General features: G+C 35.7%; 1 protein-coding gene across 1 annotated transcript in view; it reads right to left on the minus strand.

Annotated features, from left to right (window-relative positions):
- nlgn1 (neuroligin 1) overlaps nucleotides 1-23,473 on the minus strand; it is a 310,713-nt gene that overhangs the window by 236,799 nt on the left and 50,441 nt on the right. The window contains exon 4 of the mRNA XM_016570031.1: nucleotides 3,214-3,297. The gene's annotated coding sequence lies outside the window, so the exon portion shown is untranslated. The remainder of the gene's footprint in view (nucleotides 1-3,213; nucleotides 3,298-23,473) is intronic.

A 23,473-nucleotide genomic window follows, 5' to 3' on the forward strand; every position in this document is an offset into this window, starting at 1 on the left:
GCCCCCTTGGCTAAACACTGAAACTGAATTAGCGGCAAATGACGCCTTATGCCTAACGACTATATACAGTATGTCAAAAACGGTACACTACACTAAGTCAACAATAACTGAGAACAAAGTGTGTACTATTGTTTCAAAAATTCTTTGACACAAAATTAAAGCATTTCACAAAAGGTATAGTAAAACCTATCATTCTGCCACAGCATGATCATACCATTCACCATAAAAAATAAATTCTAATGAAGCAGCCTCTAATAGCAGTGCTGATCAGAAAGTCATATGCATTTGTAGGAGAATAAGACTCGCTCACTACCAAGTTATTTTGGAAAAGCATGGATCTTTCAGCACACAGAGAGACTTTTTTTAATTATACAAGGCTGGTGGAGAGACTCAGGTGGCAAGGCATATATTGAGCTCCTACTAAATCTTGTTTATGCTGTCACAAAGGGGTCAACTGGCTCCTAGCAGGCTCCTGGCACCAGCAAAGCAGCACAGTTGGGCTGCATCTATCTGGACCTGTCCGTGGTGCTGAAATAGCAATCCTCACTAAGGTTGGGAAATACTGAGTATGTATGATATATTCAACAAAGCAACACTGTGAATGCTGTAGTGATATTTGGTCAGTTGAGATTCTAAAGACCAGGCCCGTGGCCTAGATTTAATTATTATTAGTAGTAGTATTTTTTTAATCATTAAATATATTTAATCAAAGTATTTAAAAAGTAATTGCGCTGAAGCATATATAACATTTACATATAAAATTGTATAACCAAAAATGTTTGCTTACCTAAACATTGTTTTCATGGAAATACATTCATTATTATTATTATTATTATTGTTGTTGTTAATACTTCTATAATATTATATAAAAGTTACAAAACTGAATAATTATTATTAATTTAATTTTTTTTTAAATATGTATTATTATTGTTGTTGTTATAGAAAACATATATAATATTATTTATAAAAAATAAAATATTCTAAACTAAAATGATTTGATTTATGAAAAGTACATTAATTTAGTAGTAGTAGTAAATATATAAAAAATGAATGAAAGTTTTTATAAAAGTAACTGCTCTAAACATGTAATGTTATTAAATATCAAATTATGATATAAAATGTTACTTACATTATGTAATGTTACATTTATTTTTTTTTTACAGTATTTGTTTAACATTTTCAGACTATTTAGAAATAAATTTGTAACTACTACTTATTTTTCTTATTGTTACTATAAAAAAACTAATTATTTAAAAAGTAATTGCTCTGTTTTTAAATAAACATTTTTAATAGATAAAAACTGTCATCATTACAGCAGATGAGATAAATACATTGATGAATAAAATTACTGTAATAAAGTTGCTTTAACTGCAGTACACCAAACCTTCTGCAGTCACCTCAAGCTGAGTAATTTGATTCATGAATGTGTTACTCTCGTCTGGAGTGACATCCAACCTCTCCTCAACTCAGCCTACGTGCACCTGGAATCTGGCACCTGTTGTGTTTTGTCGTGTTTTCAGAGCTAAATTACCCTGACCCAGTCGTAAGAGTAATGAGTAATAAGAGAGCTTGTTGCACTGGCACCTCTAGATTTCCCTGACCCTGCTGAAGCAACTGATCAATGAGCGTTTTCCGCCTGTATCCGCTGCGCACAGCCCCGCCGATATCAACAACCCAATATGTCAGCGCAGTGAGCAGGCAGTGGGAGGAGTTCAGCTCATTTTCACATTTGATGAATACATTTCCAGACAAAATGCGACAGGAAGTGCAGCGGAGCCTGTGTTTTTCTCATCCGACGCAAGGTCAAGCAGATCCGTCTGGTTCCCGAATTCTCCGCAGGCTGTCAAAAAAAAACGTAACGACTTTGAAATCGTATTCCGTCCTTGCGAGCCAGAGGTAAACCATCTCTGGTTGGTCCGCTTCATTTGTATTCCGACCCACGCGGGACACTAGCCTGATCAGGTTGGGTTACCAAGCCAAAGCGATCTATCTTCTTTGATGTAAAAAAAAGATCTTTTGCTCATTTCCTGACAGCGTAGGGCAGGAAAAACTGCTCGGCCCCAGAACTTTGCGCGTTTTCCCTCCACCTGCCAGAGTTGCACGCTGGAGATGGAGAGAAAAGCCTTGGAGAAGAGGCTGAATTTATCAAGCGCGCAGTGCTCCGAGCTCCCCTCGGGTAGCATAATGAGTTTAAACTCGGTGAAAAATCAACAGCGTGCGGATAGTATAACCTGAGCGCTCGACATCTCAAATGGATTTTGCCTTCAGAAAGATGCCTTTTAGCCAAAGATCTTTTGCTCTGTGTTGTGAAATGTGATAAATATCTAACATGCTCCATACTTGTAATGGCTCCTGGAGCCGGGAAGAACAAGCGAATCGTACTTTTCTATTAGATTCATCGACTTTTTATTGGCGTAACCGGTCTGACTAAATGGATCGGTGAGCAGGTGCTACGTCGCGTAAAAGCTCTAATCTTTCTCCATTTGATCACTTACAGGTAGATTCATGTCTTTAATGGATGTATACCTCATAAAACGTTCCCATAATGGGGAGGAGATACCGCGTTTTGGTTTCCATTATCCAGCCCATCTCTCTGGAGCCCTAAAAGATCTAATTACACCTTTTTTACAGACTTTCCACATCCACTCCATAAGCTATTACGCCTCAACCACCAGCCAGCTGAATTCCGCTTAAAGGCGAACGAGCTTGGGAGGGTTATCTCATCAAAGACCTCTTTTACCTTCTTAAATGTTCAGCATTGTGACCCCTCAGGGTGGAACAGACGTTTGATCTTAATGATGGCGGTGGGTTTTGTGAGCTGACAGCAACAGGTAGCCTGGTGTATAATGAGCCCATTAAGTCTCAAGAGGCTGAGAATTTGGCGGCAAAAGGAGAGCCGGCTGACATATTGGACGGGACGTGGAAAGACACGAGGAAGAGACACGGCGAGCCGGAGGAGGAACTAAAGCTGAAGAAAATTGTCACTGTTATGAAGAGTTTTGGGTTCGCTGTTGCCATAGATACTCCATGGCCTTTCCACTCGGAGAGTGCTGCTGAATCAACACATTACTCTGGCACTCCGAGGCAGGTGAACACAGCCCAAAAAAATCAATGGGGAAGAGGTGAGTGGTTAGCTATGCAGAGCAGTGGAGGAATACTTTATGGGAGAGAGAAGTACATGGAAGGCAGATAAGACGCTTCCTGTAAGCGCACCAGAAATCTGTGATGTATGGAGCGGGCGAGCAGGTGTAGTTGTATAGGTGCCGTCTAATTCATCATTCCATCCCAGCATGCATTCTAGGGAAGAAAGAGAGCGAGAGATGAGGTTTCGACTAGACCTGTGTGCCGTGGCACATAAAGGTACATTGCATTGCGACGTTCCGTATAAATGCTCAGAAGAACTCAAAGCTGCAGAGAATACGGCAACAAAATGGCTATTGATGCCACTCTCTTTGCTTTCCCTTTCTCAGTCACACATTCTCTTTCGCACACACAAATACACACATCATGTGCATGAAGCCAAATACTATATTTGAAAAGGCACGAAAAATGGCAAAATGAATAATGAATTGTAACAGAAAAAGTTATCAAAAACCTCAAAGATAAATTTGAATAAACACAACACTATGAACAACACCATGCAATGGTGAGTCTCTGAAGACAATATGACAAAAGTGTTCATTTTATGAATACAAGTTCAAAATGAATAGCAGTGTTGCATATTTATGTACATCTTAAAAATTCAATAAATGCATACATATTTTCAACTTACAATAACGATAATAGTAACAACAACAATAATAATAATAATAATAATAATAATAATAATAATAAATGTTATTATTATTGTTATTATTTAAATAAAGGTTGTAATAAAATAAATAATTTTATGCATAGTAAAAGGATAAGGATTATTATTGTTATTATTGTTATTATTATTATTATTATGTATTCTTTATTTATTTATTCTTGGAAAGTATGATGGGAAAATAAATAAATATAGAATTTTCACAGTTTGACACTTCTTTATGAATAATAAAAAAGATAGAAAATCTACATTGTATAATAATAATAATAATAATAATAATAAGTACTATTATTATGATTATCATTATTATTATTGTGTTCTTTATTCTTGGAAATTATAAATTACATATTCTAAATAGTCTTGTTAAAGTCCCCCTGTAGTCAAAAATTGTATCCCTTAAAACTCATTTTTGATCATCAAAATTACATATTTAAATTTTGTTTCTTGTGAAAATAATTTTCTCATGCCTTAAAATAGCTTGAATGTAACTCTACACCCTTGCCTCATTTACTATACGCAGATCTATGAATACGCAAATTAGCCCCGCCTCCACTCAGTCAGAGCAACCAGGGCCTCCTGATCCACGGATAATGACTGATAAAACTATGTTTTTACTAGCGGACAACTACAGTGGATACAGTAACATTCGCTAAAGTTACTTACTTGACGATGTTGTGTCCTCAAAATGCCTTGGAGACTCGAATGCAACCAAGTTTGTGATTCTTAATTCGCGCCCGCGAGCAATGCGTGTGAAGCGCGGACGCCAATGCGGGAGAGGTGGGTCTGACTCCGGGCTACTTTTACACTGTTGCTGCGGGTTATTATTCAAGTTAGCACTTCTAAATTCACGTTAAACCACGGCTTCATGGGTTTTTTGCTCTATTTTATTTTTGGTTTTGTGCTGGTAATCTTATTGGTATATTTTGCATGCGATCTCTATGCTATGATCTCTATGCTCGCCACGTTTGTATAAACGGAGAGAGGGATATGCTAATGATAGGAATCTATCCCTTGACGTGATTGGTTATTGAATTTTGTGACATAGCAAACCGAGGGCTGTTTCAAACCGCGTTTCTGGGACTGCCATTGGGAAACTACAGTTTTAAGGAGAAAATACTCATATGGCATTCAAAACATAATTGATATAAACTGGTTGTTCTTCAGTCAGCCTTCATTAAATGCCCAAATGAAGCATGTGCACTTATTACACCAGCTTTTTCCAACAACAAAACTGAACAGCAGTCACTGGCAATGAAGTAACTTTGCAATTGCTTATCACTCAAAATTGTTTATATTAGTGCTGTCAAACGATTAATTGCGATTAATCGCATCCAATACTATTTGTGAAAGAATGTTTTACATTTTGTGGCATTTACATCTATTAAGCTGTTCTGTAACAATATTTACACATTATAGAAGTGCTGTACAAATACATTTAAAATGCATTGAAAAATGCACTACAATAGTAGGCAGGAAAAAATGTGTTTATACAGAAAAAAAATACATAAAATGGGTGTCTCATATAAAAAAGTTGGGAAATCTGAATGTAATGAATTATGAAGTATTATTTGTATCATGCGTATCATAACTTGAGTGATGTTATGTTTGCGCATATGCTCATATCCCTAATGTTAGTGTTTATGATCCTTGCACTGTCCAATTACATTTATCACAATAAATGACAGTATTTACTGCTGTGACAGCAACTTCAGAAGCAAAACTCATAGTAAATTAATTAACAATTATAATGGTGACATGAAAACTGCAATCCAGTAATCACATCCAAAATATTTCTTTATGCCAGGAAATGTATTATGCATTATTGCTATGCAACAGACTATTTTTCCCTGAGAGGGTAGAACAGCAAAAAAGAGAAACATATCCATTGATTAAGCACACTTGATATGACTTGTAATTCAGCAATTGGGCAAAGCCAAAAATTAAATGCTACATTCTGGACCAGGGCTGAGGTAACAATTGGAGCTAAATTGCAATCACCCTAAACTCTAAAACCACAAAGCAAGAGAGAGAACAGACAAAGCGCTGGGGAAATCGAAGCCTCTTGCTCACACCGCTAAAATTAACAGTGAACCATTCAAATGGTTTTGCAGCCCTTCAGCTACTAATTTTGTCTCTCTTTCCAGCAGCTGAAAAACACCCCAGTGAGACTTCAAGAATTCCTTAAAAAAAATAATTGACTAGCTTTTGATAACGCGAGCTTTCGCAATTAGCGGTGATAAATGGCTTCTGAAAAATTATTCATTTCATTGCTTTCCTCAGACTGGAAGAGAAATAGTTTTGGTACACAGCCCCTTTAGATGGTATTTAAATTTTTTTTGATGGCTATGTTAATAGTGCCTCTTTAATTTTCTAAATTTGCTAAGTGACACTTTTAATGACCAGGTAATGCGGCCCTTAAATATGCTGTATAATTAAGTGTCTCAACTCTTTTATAAGCCTCCATTTTATTTAAAAGCTAAATTGAAAAGACTCAGGTAAACGTATTTCCGAAATTTCACTTGATGCATGTGAGTTAAGAGCAATTTCAGACGCTGTACTGCATATCTTAGACAGGGCTTCAAACTAAAATTAATTAATAAATAAATAAATAAAAAATAATAATAAATAAATAATGACTAGAGAGCCATTTACTCATCAAATGAAACATTTGGGAGCCAAATGAATCACCATCAACTATGATAACATCAACCAATATATATCAAAAAAGAAAATAAATAAATCTAGAATACAAACTAACATGGAATTCATCTCAATAATAATGATAAAATATATTTTTCTTTTTTATTATTTTAAAATTCCATGATTGCTATCATTTTATTTTAGATCATTTGTCTTTTTAATATATTGTGCATCATTAATAAAAGGCATATAAGTATTCGATTTGGGTATTACTAGAGATTACTGTGATTACTGTGTTCATGTAATTGTTAGCTTTTAAAAAAACAAAACAAAAAGTATTATTCTCAATTACACACAAACGTTCATAAACGGTTCATAATTTGTAACTCAGTCATTTGTTTGTAAATCAGACATCAAGTCTCATGTTGTGGTTGCTGTCATGTGCAGGAAATACTGGCCTGTACTAGGGTTGCAAAAAGATGGAAAATTTCCACTAAATTTCGGAAACATTCCAGAAATTTTGGAAACTTTCCAGGATTTTGGGGAATATTCCAGGGATTTTTGGAAAGTTTCTGGAAATGTTCCACCCCTTTGCAACCCTAGCCTGCACCCCAAAAACTTGCTACATCACAAGATGATCAAACCACACATGGACGCACAGAAAGTTTCCCTGAATTTTGCCAACATTGAAAGCATGCTTTATTCAAAATAAACCACTACTATAATTACTTTAAATGAGTGAATGAATGGATGAAAATTTTTTTTTAAATTATATATATATATATATCCCTTTTGTACTTTTTCTCAACTGTTTATTTCTGCTAGTGCCACTGTTTTCGCCTACCGTTTTTTACAGAACCGTGAACGACTACATTTTGCCACCCACTGAAGCTTGAAGTGAGACTCATACTGATTAAATGACCCTGAAGCGCTAAATAATGCATACTGCACAATCCCAGCAAAAAGGATTAGGATTTAGATGTCGAGCGCAGGTCATATCAAGTCTGTGTGTTATGGTTGTTTTTTGTTTTTCCTCATATGAGGATGGCCTGACTAAGCTCTCAGGATGAGGAGCAGCCACACCAGTGAGGTGTGATAATTCCCACCAGGCAGCGTTCCCTCCTCCTGTCAGAACTAGATTTGTGCCACTGGATGACGGCGAGGACCCAAGGCTAAATGCTGAGGCATGCTGACACTTTGGCGATTACATAAGACAACTATTAGACATATATGCAGCTACAAATAACATTAAAAAGAAGCTTTGCTGATGTTTGAAGGGGTCTGGGCCGTGCTCTCTCATGATTAATCTGCTATAAGCACATGCTGCTGGCTTCAGATGCACCAGTCGGAATAAAGCAGCCCACATGTAGCTTTAAGCCCAGCACATCATTTGTTGTTTTAGTCCAATTGTACTTTCCAGAGGATTTATTTTAGCTCAGCACTTCTAAATTGGTGGTAAAGTTTCATAAAGGTTCATAACCTAACTATAATTGCTCATTACACAAGCAAAATGACAAAACATGTGTAACTGCCCTCTATCTATCATCCATCCATTGACCATCTGTCTGTCTGTCTCTCTGTCTGTCCATTTTAGCATCAATTGATCTATCAAACCATCCTTCCATTTGTCTGTCCATCCATCTAATCATCCATTCATCAGTCTATCCAATTTAACCATCCATCCATAAAGTTATTCTCTGTTTTTTCTGTCTATCATAAATCAATCCATCCAACATCCCTCCCTCCCTCCCTCTATCCATCTATCTACTTATCTGTCTAACAATCCATCCATCTATCCACTTATCTATCCATCCACCCACTCATTCATCCATCCACCATTCTGTCTTTTTTTCTGTCTACCATCCATCCATCCAACCTTTCATCCATCAATCCATCCATCCATCCATCCAACAAACATTCCTCCCTCCCTCCCTCCATCCATTTATCCACCTGTCTATCTATCCATCTAACAATCTATCCATACGCTTATCCATCCATCCACCTATCTGTCTATCTATCAATCATTCATTTACCCATCCATGCATCAGCATGTCTATCCATTTAACCAGCCATCCATCCATCCATTTTTCTTTGTCTAACCATAGATTCACCATTCTGTCTTATTTTCTGTCTACCATCCATTTAACCTTTCATCCATCCATCAAACATTCCTCCCTCCCTCCCTCCTTCCATCTATCTATCCACCTGCCTATCTATCCATGTAACAATCCAGCTTATCCATCCATCCATCTATCCATCATTAATTTATCCATCTAACCACCCATCCATCCATCCATGTGTCTATCCGTTTAACCATCCATCCAACATCCCTCCCTCTCTTCATCCATCTATCCACTTATCTGTCTAATAATCTATCTATCTATCTATCCACTCATCCATCCAACTATCCATACATTTTTCTTTTTATCTAACCATCCATCCACCAACTCTGTCCTTTTTTGTCAATCATCCATCCATCCATTCAACCTTTCATCCATCCTCCCTCCATCTATCCACCTGCCTATCTATCCATCTAACAATCCATCTATCCATACACTAATCCATCCGTCTATCTATCTATCATTAATTTACCCATCTAACCACCCATCCATCCATTAGTGACTATACATTTAACAATTCATCCATCTATTAACCATCCCTCTCTCCATTTCTCCATTCATCTATCCACCCACCCATCAGCCTGTCTATCCATCTAACAACCCATCCATCTGTTTATCCATCTATCCATCAATTAACCGATAAACCTCCAAACTTCTTTTTCCCCTAAAACTCTTTAGTGAAGTTTAAAGTTCAACTTCAAAATCAAATTCAAATTGTAATTCTGCATCATGTTTGTTACCTCAATTCAAATTCCAGAATTAGATTGAAATTTAAAAGGCACTTTGCATTGGCTTCTGAATGGCACACAACCCTGCTAACTAGAATCTTATTGACTAATGCATAAACAATGGGCTGAATTTCATAGACTTCATAATGCGTGCCTAGTCTGTGGCTGTTCTGATATCTCTTACAGTACTGCTTGTGCTGTTCAAGACTGAAGAAAAATGACAGCTATTCAAAACCCTCTCACTACTTTTTCAGGGCCAATTTCTCTTTCAGGTACAATTCTCTCATATCCTCCTTTGATGTGCTGCTTGGGGGTTAAACAAACAATAATTTTGAAAAATTCAGGCATTAAAAAAAAAAAAAAAACACCAACAAATGAATGCCGATCGTACCATGGAGACATGGTTTTCAGAAACAAAACAAATATCTTGCCAATTTTCTCTTTTGTTTTGTTTTCTGTCAAGCTGAGATCCAATTACTTTATCTGTGAACACAGGAAAAACACATAATGGGGAGGGATCATGCTCCATTTCTGACCCAATTTTCTACAGTTGGTCAACATACTGGGCACATGAATAAATATGAATAGTCTCAAATATAATTTCTAACGGTCTGAATGAGAATGTTGCTCAAAAGCCTGATCCTATACAGAAAGAAAGAAAAGTGGACACTTGTCCTTGCAGCTGTGTAGCAGATGTTATGGCCGACTCTGTTTATCACGGCATTGCTTGTAGATGTGAGCAATAAAACAATAACAAGAAATTATTTATCTCTAATTATTTTACATTTCCATGATTGCTGTAATTTTATTTTTCTGATCCTGTGCATTATTTATAAAAGACATACAAGTATTCCCTACAGTAATAATAATAATAATATTTTCATGCAATATTTTTTCAATAATTCCATTATTTTGTATAGTTTTCTTTTTTAATGATAGTGTGCATCATTTATAAAAAGGCATAATTATTCAAAAAATAATAATGAATTAATAATAATATAATTATTAGCCATTATAATACATAATTATTCATTTTAAATAAATTATATTTCTTTTTTATTCCTTTATAATTCAATGACTGTTATAGTTTATTTGTTTATTTATTTAGTAGAATTTATAAAAAGCATATAATTGTTTCTTTTAAGTATTATATTAGAGAAATACCAGTAAAAAAAAAATGGTTTGAATTCCCTTGGCTGGACCTCCTCACCTTTCTGCATTACTGCTGATTATGAACCCTCCACGCCGTTACACAACTCACGCAGGCCTGAGACCCAGGGATCTGCTATTACAGCCCTCATGTTAGTCTTACTCATTATTCGCAATTGATGTGCTGACTTTAATGGTCAGCGAGGGAGCCGCCCCCTCGCGCTGCCTAGATGAAGCAGAAGTCTAAATGACTCACTTAGTATCACTCTGTTCAGGCGTGAGATACAATAACACACGGCCGTGGCCTGTTGTGTCATTTGCTGTCAGGGGAAGTAAATGAATGACAGCTTCACTGCTGTTTATGCATCCCAACAGCCTTTTAAGCCACTGCTTTGAAAGGACGAGACATTTATTCATCACTTACGGCAATGCAGCCGATGAAAGCGAGAGAGGAACTCACCTATTTGCTTTTTTACCCTGCGCAACCTCCCGTTCCCACCGCATGCGCCCGGAGGATGGGCCGTACCTCACCACATGCATTTTTAACAGGTCCATTATTAACAGGTGCTTTGCGGTGTGGGATGCATGATTTATGCATGCCATTTGCGAGCTCGCCTGGCTCCACTGGAAGCAAAAGAGTCGCGTCTCCATTAGTGAAGGGACTGGCCTTGACTGCACTATAGCGCAGCACAGAGCCAATACAGTAAGATCAGAGGCTTTGCAGTTAATGGACCACTATCAGAAACAAATGAGATTATATGCTGCTCATAACCACCAGTGCCGTCTACTGCAGCCCCCAGTGCCCTCTCAGACCCAGGCAAGAATATTTATGCCAGAGTCCATAGAATCGTCCCATGCAGGTATCGCACATAGAACAAGGCCTTCTGTACTGTATGTGTGGAATCAAGTTCAAAGTCAACTCCTGTTGGGATTCAAGATTTTTTCAAGATTCAAGAAATTGGATATGAAGATTTGTGCACTTCTTCAAAGTTTTACTGATTAATTTATTTATTTATACATTTGAACACCAATTATGACACGGTTAATCTTATGCTTTTTGTTTGTTTTGTTTTTTTATTGAAAATCAATCAAATTAAACATCTCAGGTTTTTTAAGCATGACAAATCTACACTTAAGTTTGGGGTCTGTAAGATTTTTGAAAAAGTGTCATATGCTCACCAAGGCTGCGATTATTTGAAAAAATATACAGTAAAAACTATCATTTTGTGAAATATTTTTACAGGTTAAAATAACTTTTTTATTTCAATATGTTTTAAAATTTCATTTATTTATAAGAAGTTAAAGCTGAATTTTCAGCATCATTACTCCAGTCTTCAATGTCACATGATCCTTCAGAAATCATTCTAATATGCTCATTTGATGCTCAAGAAACACTTAAAATTATCTACAGTATGTTGAAAATAGTTGTGCTGCTTAATATTTCTGTGGAAACCAGTTATTCATATATTATTTTTTGAATAAAAAGAACAGCATTTAGTCGAAATGGAAATCTTTTGTAAAATCATAAATGCGTTAGCATCACTTTTGATCAAATTAACACATTCTTACATAATAAAAGCATTCATTTCTTTAAAAAGTGCTAACATTTGAATGGTATTTTTGTGGAATAGTATCACAATTTCCACACTTTTAAAATGATTTCAGAAGAATCATGTGACACTGAAGACTGAAGTAATGGCTGCACTGCATAATGAGAATAAATTGCATTTTAAAAATACATTAAAATAAAATAAAAAACACTTTTAAATTGTAATATTATTTCCCAGTGTTACTTTTTCTGTACTGTTGATTGAATAAATGCAGCCTTGGTGAGATAAAATACTTTTTTCAAAAACAAAAAAACTTCAAAAAAAAAAAAAAAAGGCGGCTCCATGCCTCCATGCCAAAAAAATGAATGTTTCTCTTTAACCCAAAACTGAATCTAGTGTCTACTGTGCAGAAGTACTGTATTCTCTAAACTCCACCGTGCCTTACTGCACTTTCTAAATCTGAATAATAAGCTAGTTTCACCACAGACTTTGAGATATAGCGCACCTGGTTCAAATCGCCAAGCTCTGCCAACCCTACATGTCTTTTCATGTCTTGTTTAAAATTGCTGCCAGTGGAAGACTTTGTCTCGTTCTTCTATCAGAAAACACATAGCGTTCACATCTAACCCCTCACCTCATCCTCCGAGATCCATTTCAATAAAGCTCCGAACTGCTGAAGTCCTTCTTCCAACACTGTCACTGGAAACTCCAGCCGTCTGGATGATCGCAGAGCCCCGGTGGCTACTTTTGGCTGTGCCCACTCGTCCCATCTCACACACGCCGCCACACTTATTGCTTCCCAACTTCCCTTCTGTCCCCAAGTGAGGAGACTGACATTTCCAAACCATACCTCACTTGGCTTGATGTGATGGTCAGTTCATGCCCGGCTGCTCCTCTGTGTCTGTCTAGTTGGAGTACCACTGAGTTTAGACCGGTCTAGATCACTCGGCTCTCTGCAGTGAAGACAGATCCAGCTCGCCTGCTGAGTTCGGTCTCAGTGCCCTGAGATTAAAAGCTACACCCTGAGTCTGCAATTCAGCCCTGTTCACTCATCTTCAGGCTAGACGAGCACTGCGTCATATTCCCACCCTCAATTTGGAATTATAAACCAACTGAATGTTATCAAATCATAGTATCAAATCAGACTGCAAACTACCTAAACCGCTTTTTGATTCATAACCTTCTACTTTTGCACCAAAGTAACAATTTGAAACTACAGTATATAGAGACTGCAAACTATATAAACCACTTTCCGATACATAACCCTCTACTTTTGCAGCAAAGTACAAATTTAAAACTACAGTATACAAAGAGACTGCAAACTACATAAAACGCTTTTTGATACATATCCCTCTAGTTTTGCACCAAAGTAACATTTTGGAACTATATAGAGACTGCAAACTACATAAACCGCTTTTCAATTCATAAACCTCTACTTTTGCACTAAAGTATTGTTTTAAAATGATATTGAGACTGCAAATTACATACATTTTTCAATTCATAACCCTCTACTTTTGCACCAAATTAATGTTTTAAAACTGTATCAATTGAGACTGCAAACTACATAAGTGCTGCAACAAACAATTATTTTGAAAATCAATCACAGTATTGTTCCGAATGTAAGACAGTGTTTTTTAGCCATACTTTCAATTAAAAAATTAAAATGCGAAAATTATTTTCAAATAAAAGCATTTTCTTTACAAAAGACATCAGGTTTGTCTTATATTCGGAACAAAACGGTAACCTAAAGATTATTAGGACGATTAATCAACTAATCGCCACTTATTTCACTGATCAATCAGTAGGCTTTGATTGAATATTCAGCTTTTGCAATTTGCTAAAATATTTACATATATATATATAAAAACTAACACTAGCTTTCTATTTTTTCCATTCTACTTGTTTTTCTTTGTGCGTGTGTGTGTATGTGTGTGTGTATGTATGTATATATATATATATATATATGTGTATATATACACACACACACACACACACACAGATCTGAAACTGAAAGTAACACTGACACTGTTTTTTCATTTTTAATACTGTAAAGCTGCTTGCTTTAATGCAGTCTTTTGCATAAAGTGTTAATAAAGTTAATATAGCATACTTTTACACCAAACAAAAGTTATAATACTGTATCAACTGGGATTGCAAGCTACATTAACTACTTTTTAATTAATAATCCCTACTTTTGCACTAACTGGGGAAAAAATGGAAAGGTGTTAACCAATCCAGTTCAAGAATTACATGTTATTAATGTGTTATCAAGCGCTAATAAGCAAGCGGTTTTCGGAAATGCTCTTATTGCTGTAATTTCCCAAACACATTCTGAGACTTGCATCTCAGTAGGACACCAACCCTGATGTTTTGTGCTCCGTGACTCACTCTGATAATGAAGTAATGAGGTTTCCGTATTTAAGGGCATTATGGAGGTGGCAGAGCTCCCCTGCCAGTCAAATATGGATTTGTTTTTAGGCATTGAGCAGCTCAGACTTCATTTCACATATCTGGCCGAAAATCTTCTCCATGTGATCTAATCAACTTTACCCCGATGTGGCAACCCATCTGTTTGCCCTTGACATCTTTTCTCTTTATCTCTTCATTTAGCCTTCTGTTTATTTCTCTATTCTGTTTTTCTCTTCTTGGTTTTCCCCTCATTCTCTCTTCCTTCTGCTGCCTCAATTTTCAGTTGTGACCCAAGGCAAACAATGTTTTGCACCAAATTCTCCCACTCAATTAGCTGGGCGCCTGTCTGTTGTTGATTTGTCACAGTGTTGGGTTGCTTCGTAACAGTTGTGGTTAACCACACAATGTGAGGTGCATGTTAAGTGAGCCGCTGGGATGGCTCGTGTTTTGAACGCTTGGAACGGATTGGTGATGTGAATGCACATCCAAACACACGCTGATACACGACAAAGTGAAGACACTCTGACTACTGCAAGTGAATCACATATAACCCAACCACTGATACTAAAACCACTGTCAACTCTTGTATACAAATTTATCTACACACACAGTTGTGCTCATAAATGTACTCATCATTTTAACAAAATAAGAGGGATCATGAAAATTGCATGTTATTGTTTATTTAATACTGTCCTGATTAAGCTATTTCACAAAACAGATGTTTATATATTCTCCACAAGACAAAATAATAACTGAATTGGTAAAAATGACCCCGTTCAAAAGTTTGCATACCCTTGAATCTTAATACTGTGTGTCGTTTCCTGGATGATCCACAACTGTCTTTCTGTTTTGTGATAGTTGTTCATGAGTCCCTTGTTGGTCCTGAGCAGTTCAACTGCCTGCTGTTCTTCAGAAAAATCCTCCAGCTCCTGCACATTCTTTGGTTTTCCAACATTTACTGCATATTTGAATCCTTTCCAAAAGTGAATGTATGATTTTGAGATCCATCTTTTCACATGGAGGACAATTGGGGGACTCGTACATAACTATTATATAAGGTGAAAACATTTACTGATGCTCAAGAAGGCAACACAATGCATTAAGAGTTGGGGGGTGTAAAAATTTTTAATTGGATGATCAGGGTAAATTGTACTTATTTTGTCTTCTGGGAAACATTTAAGTATTATGTAGCTTCTTAAGTACACCAAATGAAAAAAGAAAAGATCTTTAAACAAAATAAGAAAAAATTACACATCATCATCCTGTTCAAAAGTTTAATGCATTGTGTGGCCTTCTTGAGCATCAGTAAATGTTTTCACCTTAAATAGGCCTAATAGTTATGAATGAGTCCCTCAATTGCCCTGAGTGTAAAAAGATGGATCTCAAAACCATACAGTCACTGTTGGAAAGGGTTCAAATATGCAGAAAATGTTGGAAAACCAAAGAATGTGCAGGAGCTGGAGGATTTTTCTGAAGAACAGCAGGCAGTTGAACTGCTCAGGACCAACAAGGGACTCATGAACAACTATCACAAAAGAGAAAAACAGTTGTGGATCCTCCAGGAAACAACACAAATTAGATTCATTATTCAGAATTCATAATCAGAATTTTTTTATGAATTCAGTTATTATTTTGTCTTGTGGAGTATATATAAACATCTGTTATGTGAAATAGCTTATTCAGGAGAGTACTAAATAAAAATAACATGGAATTTTATTTAGTTAAAATTAACATATTTGCATATTCTGCAAGGGTATGTAATCTTACGAGCACAACTATGTGTGTGTGTGTGTGTGTGTGTATGTATGTATTTATATATATATATACACACACACACACACACACATTTTCAAATGTATTAAAAATAGAAAACAGTTCATTTAAATGCTAATATTTTACAATATTACTGTTTTTCTGTATTTTTGAACAAATATATTCAGCCTTGATGAGCATAAAAAACTAAACTTTTAAACAGTGTAATATATACATGACACATTCTAAAAAAATACATACAGATTTATAAATATTCTATAAATATATTTTAACTTGCTGTAAGGAATTTTATTTTTATTATTATTATTTTTTAATACCCCCATGAATGCATAATTAGTCCAGTTACAGATTGTTACATGTCAGATCCTGATTTGGCCTTATACTGAACTGAATAATGAAAACACGAGGCAGAGCAAATTGCAGCGCACTTCCTGTCTGCTTCATCAACCATGCTGTCATTACCATACAGCTTATCAGCACAGCACATTGAACATGCTACACGCACCATTTTAATCTGATACTCTACATCACAGCCGAGGAAGCAAGGTCAACAGTATGATCTCACTTATCACTCACTCTCTCAATCCTACATTTAGAATTTAATTTGTCTCTTTTGGGGGAGAGAAAATGACCCCCTGAAAGTGTAAAATTGAGGTAATATGCAAGCACGCTGTCTTCACTCAGCTCCGTCCTCCTATGTTCTCTGAAGTCCTGCCACTTCACTGTTACTCCATGTGAAATTCCCCAGTAAATCAAACTCTGCAGTCAATGCAAATGAGAAACTGTCTAAATTAGAACTTAAAAGGCTAGAAAGAAAAAAACCTTCCATTAGAAATCTTCTACACCATCTCAAGACTTTGAAGATCTGTGAGAAAACTTGTCTTCAAATCAGCCACTCCTGTCCTACTGTGAAGAAAAAAAAAATGATATGACCAACTTCCCTTAGACCTTAAATCTTCTGAATTCCTGAGGAGCAAAGCCTACCCAATTTCACACTAATTATCCTATCTGACAGTGTGTTTGCCACGATACACTACCATTAAAAAAATTTGGGGTCAGTGAGATTTTTTTTTTTTAAGAAATTAATACTTTCATTTGGAAACGACACATTAAATTGTTCACAAGTGACAGCAAATTATTTTATTGTTACAGAAAATATATAATTTACACAAATGCTGTTCTTTTTGGAACTTTCTATTCATCAAGAATATATAATATATATTGTGGTTTACAAATATTTTTGATCCACATTTTTTATTTTTCCACATTTATTGAAGACTGAAGTGATGACTGCTGAAAATTCAGCTTTTGCCATCACAGGAATAAATTACATTTTAAGATAAATTAAAATAAAACATTGTTTAAATTGTAATATTTCACATGATTACTGTTTTTACTTGTATCTTTATTAAAATAAAAGCAGCATTTGTGAGCATACGACTTCTTATAAAAAACATTTTAAAAAGCGTGCCGGCTCCAAATATATTCATTACTTTTTTATATATTTCAAAAAATTAATCAAAAGGGCAATACATACATACATACATACATACATACATACATACATACATACATACATACATACATAAAGAAAGAAAGAAAAAGAAAAGGAATTTAACATACTGATCACGTATCATGTATCTGTCAAAATGATAGAGAAGCCAAATAGAAGCAGAAGCTCGAGTTAGGTGGCAATGGTCAAAGGTTTGACCTCGCTGTGATCACTGCAAATGATGAGCAATTTGGACCAAACATAGGCGGAGTGTGTGTAAGGCTGGTCACGGGGTCTTGGGGCAAAAATGACACTAAATTGGACAAAAATGCCCCTGCACAAACAAATTAAATCTATTACGTCTGTTGCTAACAAAGTGTAAATGAATAGAAAGTGTCGACTGCGCAGTAAACTAAGATTTGCTCATGTTGCACCGTATTTCATTTTAGGCGTTTTTACAGTGTTGCGCATTATAACCAATCACACACGATTCTGTTGAGCTTAGGAATGCAATGGCCAATCAGAAGCGTTCAGAAGATGAGTCGTCGCTGAAACTCATCAGCTTTGTTGAATGCGCGCACGTTCGATGACTGAATTCCGCGAATTCTCTCATCATAAACAACAAAGCGCAGATGTACGTACAGTGTAAGTAAGGGATTCATTTCGCAGTGTAGACAGCTTCACTGATTATAACGATAGTTTTGTTTTTTTGAGAGTGCGATAGATCAAAGTTAGTGATAATGTCATTTCTGTACATAAATTATTTGCTGTTTAAATAACTGTGGGAAGGAAACGTCATATAATTATCAATTTCTAATGTTTTAATTAAATTGTAATCACATTAATTACAAATTCAGTCCCTTTAAACTTATTTTATTAGCCTACATGACACCCATGTCTGGTTCTTGCTTAAAAAGACAGGTTTATGATGTTTGTAGTTAATAGATTTGGCTGCTTTTAGCCTTACCCTGGAGTTGGTTCACCCTCCGCCTATGGGACCAAATGTGCGTTTGAAGCGAAGCTTCTGAGCTGCATTCAGCACACCTGCAAAGAAGGCATTTAAAGGGACACGATGGGAAATCAAAGCGGAACTTCTCGCTTGTCTGATTAGAAGGAGTGAGGCAGCATCTCAGCTGGTGTGTTTACTTGCTTTTGCTGTGTCTGACTGTTTGTTTTGGAGCCGCTGGTTGTAAAGCTCTGCCGCTGTCACACGTTGGCATGTGTAATGCTACAAATCTTCACTGTTCTATTCAGCAAAAAGAAATGTATAAATAACCAGCCCCTACCGCTATCGCTGCATTAATCTGCCTTGATCCAATCGCACAATGAACAAGTCTGCTAATGATGATCGCTTTATTCACACAATCCAACTGGGAATTGCTATTTTTCCCTTTCTCTAGATCACTCTTTCTTTCTTAAAGGAACAGATCAACTATAAAAAAATAAAAAAAAATTTATGCACTTATTCACACTTGTTCCAAACCTGAATGCTGTTACTTTTTCGTTATGGAATATAAAAGGAGAATTTTGAAAAAAAAAAAAAAAAAAACCTTCTTGCATCTTTTTTTTCACATGCTTGCAATATGATAGCACTGTTTAATGAACACATTTTAGTCATATTTTAATGACAATCTTTCCCTCCAGTGAGCTGTTAACTCAAGAATCACTGCAACCAAATCACTTGAGTCGATGAGTTGAAATTGTGAACCAGATCTGTCCAAAGTGTGAGTTGGATAAACCGGTTTATTAAAAAGAAGTGTACATCCATCCATCCATCCATTAAGTTGTAAATGAGACAAAGGTGAAAAGGGGTTTTCAAGCATCCAAACAATAAAAGTTTAATAGGTTTAATTTTTTGCGTACATTCGAATGTCTCCTGTTTATTTTTATGCTTTTCTGAGCAAAAAATAATCATACATTTTTACCATGATTTACAGACATTTTAAATATTTACCAAACTTTGACGTTATTCTTCAAACTACTAGATTTTACCCATTTGTCAAGTTTTTAATTGTTTAAAATACAATAATATTTAGAATGATCCTTTTTCCTTTCATATATTTTACTAAGTACAGATCAGAATAAGTTTCATTTTTAAATAAAGAATAAGTATGTTGTTTTATTTTTAAATAAATATATCTGTTATGCTGAATGAAAATGGAGCACTGTTTTGACATTTTATTTTCACAAATGTTATTTGAAACATTTAAGTAGACAGTTTACTTGTATTTAATATGCTTTTAATGTATATAAATAATGTATAATGTATATTACTTTTGCAAATGTAATTGGACGCAGACACCAAAACGGGACATCACATCTATGACCCAAATAAAAGATTATTGGATTATGTTTTACAAGAAAATACAATTTAAGCCTTTCTGCATTCATTAATCATGAAATGTATAAGCAATTTCTGGGTGAAATTTTTTATTTTTTTTTCTATTATAGGTAAAAAATAATGATTCAATCTTGAATCAGACTGATTTGGTTCTCCGCTTCAACACTCTGTTCCAGTTCTTGATTTAACATTATTATCAGCAAATTATCAGCAAATAACAACTTAAAATTTTCTCTCTTTCTTACACAAAAATTGTGTATATTTCAGAAGACTTGGAACATTGCACATGAGTTGTATGGACACATTTTATGGTGCTTTTTGTCCTCTTTTGAGCTTTACAGACGCTATCAACTCTCATTGTATAGAAAAAAGAAGCATCTTTTGTGTTTGACAGAAAAGTAAACAATGACCTTTTTGGTTTTAACTGATTATTTAATACCTTTTCTCTCTATTCCTCTCTCTCTCTTCATCTCTCTATCCCCTAAGGGTTAAGCAAGGCTGCTTAAATCTGACAACCCAACGACCGACAAATGCAATCCTGGTTATTTAACTCAGAACTGCTCAGGACCCTTTGGTGCAAATCGCTTTGGTGCAAAATTTCCCCCAAATTCATTCCCGCACACGCATCTGCTTTGACTAACCTGCCAAGAGTTGTGCTCAAAAATGCAAATCCTTTACCACTATCATTTGCTTGCACACACATACAAAAATGCTAAACCGTACAAAGAGCCAGAACGCTGAGTGATTTCACAGAAAATAATCGTGTTATTGACTGAACACTCCTCTTCCTATCAACCAGCTCTACCTGTAATCTGATACGTCGATGTAGAGAAGAAAAAACTGAACAAGTGCTCCCATGTGCTTAGACCTCTGTGTATGCTTCAAAAATATTAAGGTTGAAAGTCAACAACACAAAGAACGCAAGGCTGTCTCAGCGTAATTTATTTGCCTGCTTAATGAGATTATATTTTGGTGTGAAACCAATTTTGCGCAAATTAAATCTTAATATTTTGCAGTGGCAAGGGTGTTGACACGAGGCTATTTTATTTGATATTGAGCATGACAGCCATTAAATTCTCTGTGGTGTTGTCTGTCCCTCTTGTTTAGCAGGACATCTTTCTGAGACCTTCAACACAACTTTAAACACCCAGCTAGCTGCTGTGTAGAAATGGCATTGTCCTGTTAGCCAATAAAATAAATGCATTGAGTTAGTGAAGACAACCCGTGGAGTGTGCTAGATTATGTACTTTATAACTCGCTAAAGAATAGAATAGAATAGAATAGAATAGAATAGTAAATAACTGCACTGCATTAGTGAGGACAATGGCCAAATACACCCATGGAGTCCAGAAAGTAAGTGTAATATAATATAATAAGAACTCTTTAATATACTATAATATAATATAATATAATATATAATAATAACTGCACAGCATTAATGAGAACAATGGCCAAATACACTCATTGAGTCCAGAAAATAAGCGTAATATAATTTAGAACTTTTATTATATATTATACAGTATATATAATTATTACTCACTCATGTTGTTCAAAACCTGTAGAAGAAAAACATTTACTTATTTATTAACATACTTCTTTTTTTAAAGTCATACTATAATCTCATTTGCATTCTTGTTTATTCAAATTTGTGTTGTTGTTTTTTTTGTGTATGCTGCATATTTTGTTTTTTATCCCTCAAACTAGTATTTTTAATAAAATTAAAAAACTATAATAATAATAATAATAAATGTAATTATTGCAGCACCAACAATGCGCCATACAATTATAAAAAAAAAAGTCAATTAATGCCTATTCATGTGCACCTAAGATATAATGCACATTAGTCTCATAACCCTAAAAATGTAAGTGTGCTATTCATTTTTATGACTGTGCCGTATGTGGTGAGAGTAGCAACTATCCCCTGCTTTATAGTTGAATGTTCGGCAAGCACTGTAGATTAGTATTCATCTGGCCCCAGACCTGTGCCTCAGAAGTCTGGACACAGCAGAAAGCTGAGAGTGAATCATTGCTTGCCCTCAGGGTGCTGGCAGCACCCACGATCCCTCTCGCTGGAGAGCCGCCACAGACACGCATCCCCCCCGACGTGAAGAGAGCAAACAAACATCAGCGCCCCTGAAGAGCTCGGTCAGAACCGATGAAGAGTTCACTCCTCAGCCGCCACGCAGACATGAAAGGCGCCATGTCTGCCGAGACAGAAAGACAGAGTCCGGGAGAGCCGGACAAAAGTCCTGTACTTTTCCCAGCAGCCGTCTCTTTTCAAAACCGAAACTTCCTGACCGACGTTTAGGGAGATTAGGTTGACGTCTCATGCATATATTCTATTGATTAGTTTTGTCTGCCGGTGACCAATCTGGCCCAGAAGGCGATGATGTTTTTAAATGTGCTTTATTTTTAGAGAGAAACTCACAAGGTGCTCTTGACTCACGCAGCCTTCAGAACACATCGCGGCTTTGCTCAGCTGCACACGGGGAGGGCCGCGCTCCGCAGGACGCTCTGTTTACATTCAGGTCATAAATCAATAGACCAGACGTTTCACACAGTGAGCGGACTTGCCAAATACGACATCAAAGTAGTTTATCGTACTGTAGGTGGCGTTTCGCAGGCAAGGAATGAACAATCGTGCAGCTGGTGAGCGTCTGCAATGTGTGTATGCAGATGTATGCTTGCGTAAATACGCACACATAAATAAAGGCATCGGTGAGTCAGCATAGCTTCAGGTGTTCATTTACACAGGAAGAGACCACCTGATTGACAACCATCCAGCTGGCGAGCCACTTAGGGGCAGACCTTTCTAAAATAGACACCACAATAATAGATGGAGAAGAAAAACACACATAAATACTGGTTGTACAAAAACAACAGGAGCACAAAAATAGTGAAAAATGTTCATAGATTATAATGTATACCCATCCAACAGTAATAAGTACTGATTTTATATTCATAAACAGCGATGCCGCTAGGATTTCTATACTTTAATATATTTTTCTTTGTTGAGCATTAGGGTCTCACAGCTTAAGATAAAATACATTTTAAATGTATATAGTAATAATAATAAAAATTAAGAAATTAATTTTAATTAATACTTTTATTCAGCATAGATGCATTAAATTGATCAAAAGTGACATTAAAGACGTTTATGTTACAAAACTATTCATAAAACAAATGCTGTTCTTTTGAACTTTATATTTGTCAAACAATCTTTAAAAACATAAAAATCTTGTACAAAAGGTTTCTACAAAAATATCAAGCAGCACAACTCAACATTGATTAAAACTAATAATAAATGTTTCTTGAGCAGCAAATCAGCATATTAGAATGATTTCTGAAGCATCATGTGGCTGCTGAAAATTCAATGACATATTTAAATATAATAAATCAGAAAACCGTTATTTTTCAAAATATAAATTGTAAAAATATTTAATAGTATTAGTGTTTTACTGTA

This window comes from Sinocyclocheilus rhinocerous, unplaced genomic scaffold (genome assembly GCF_001515625.1).
Source record: "Sinocyclocheilus rhinocerous isolate Xijiao unplaced genomic scaffold, SAMN03320098_v1.1 scaffold711, whole genome shotgun sequence".
Taxonomy (NCBI): Eukaryota; Metazoa; Chordata; class Actinopteri; order Cypriniformes; family Cyprinidae; genus Sinocyclocheilus; species Sinocyclocheilus rhinocerous.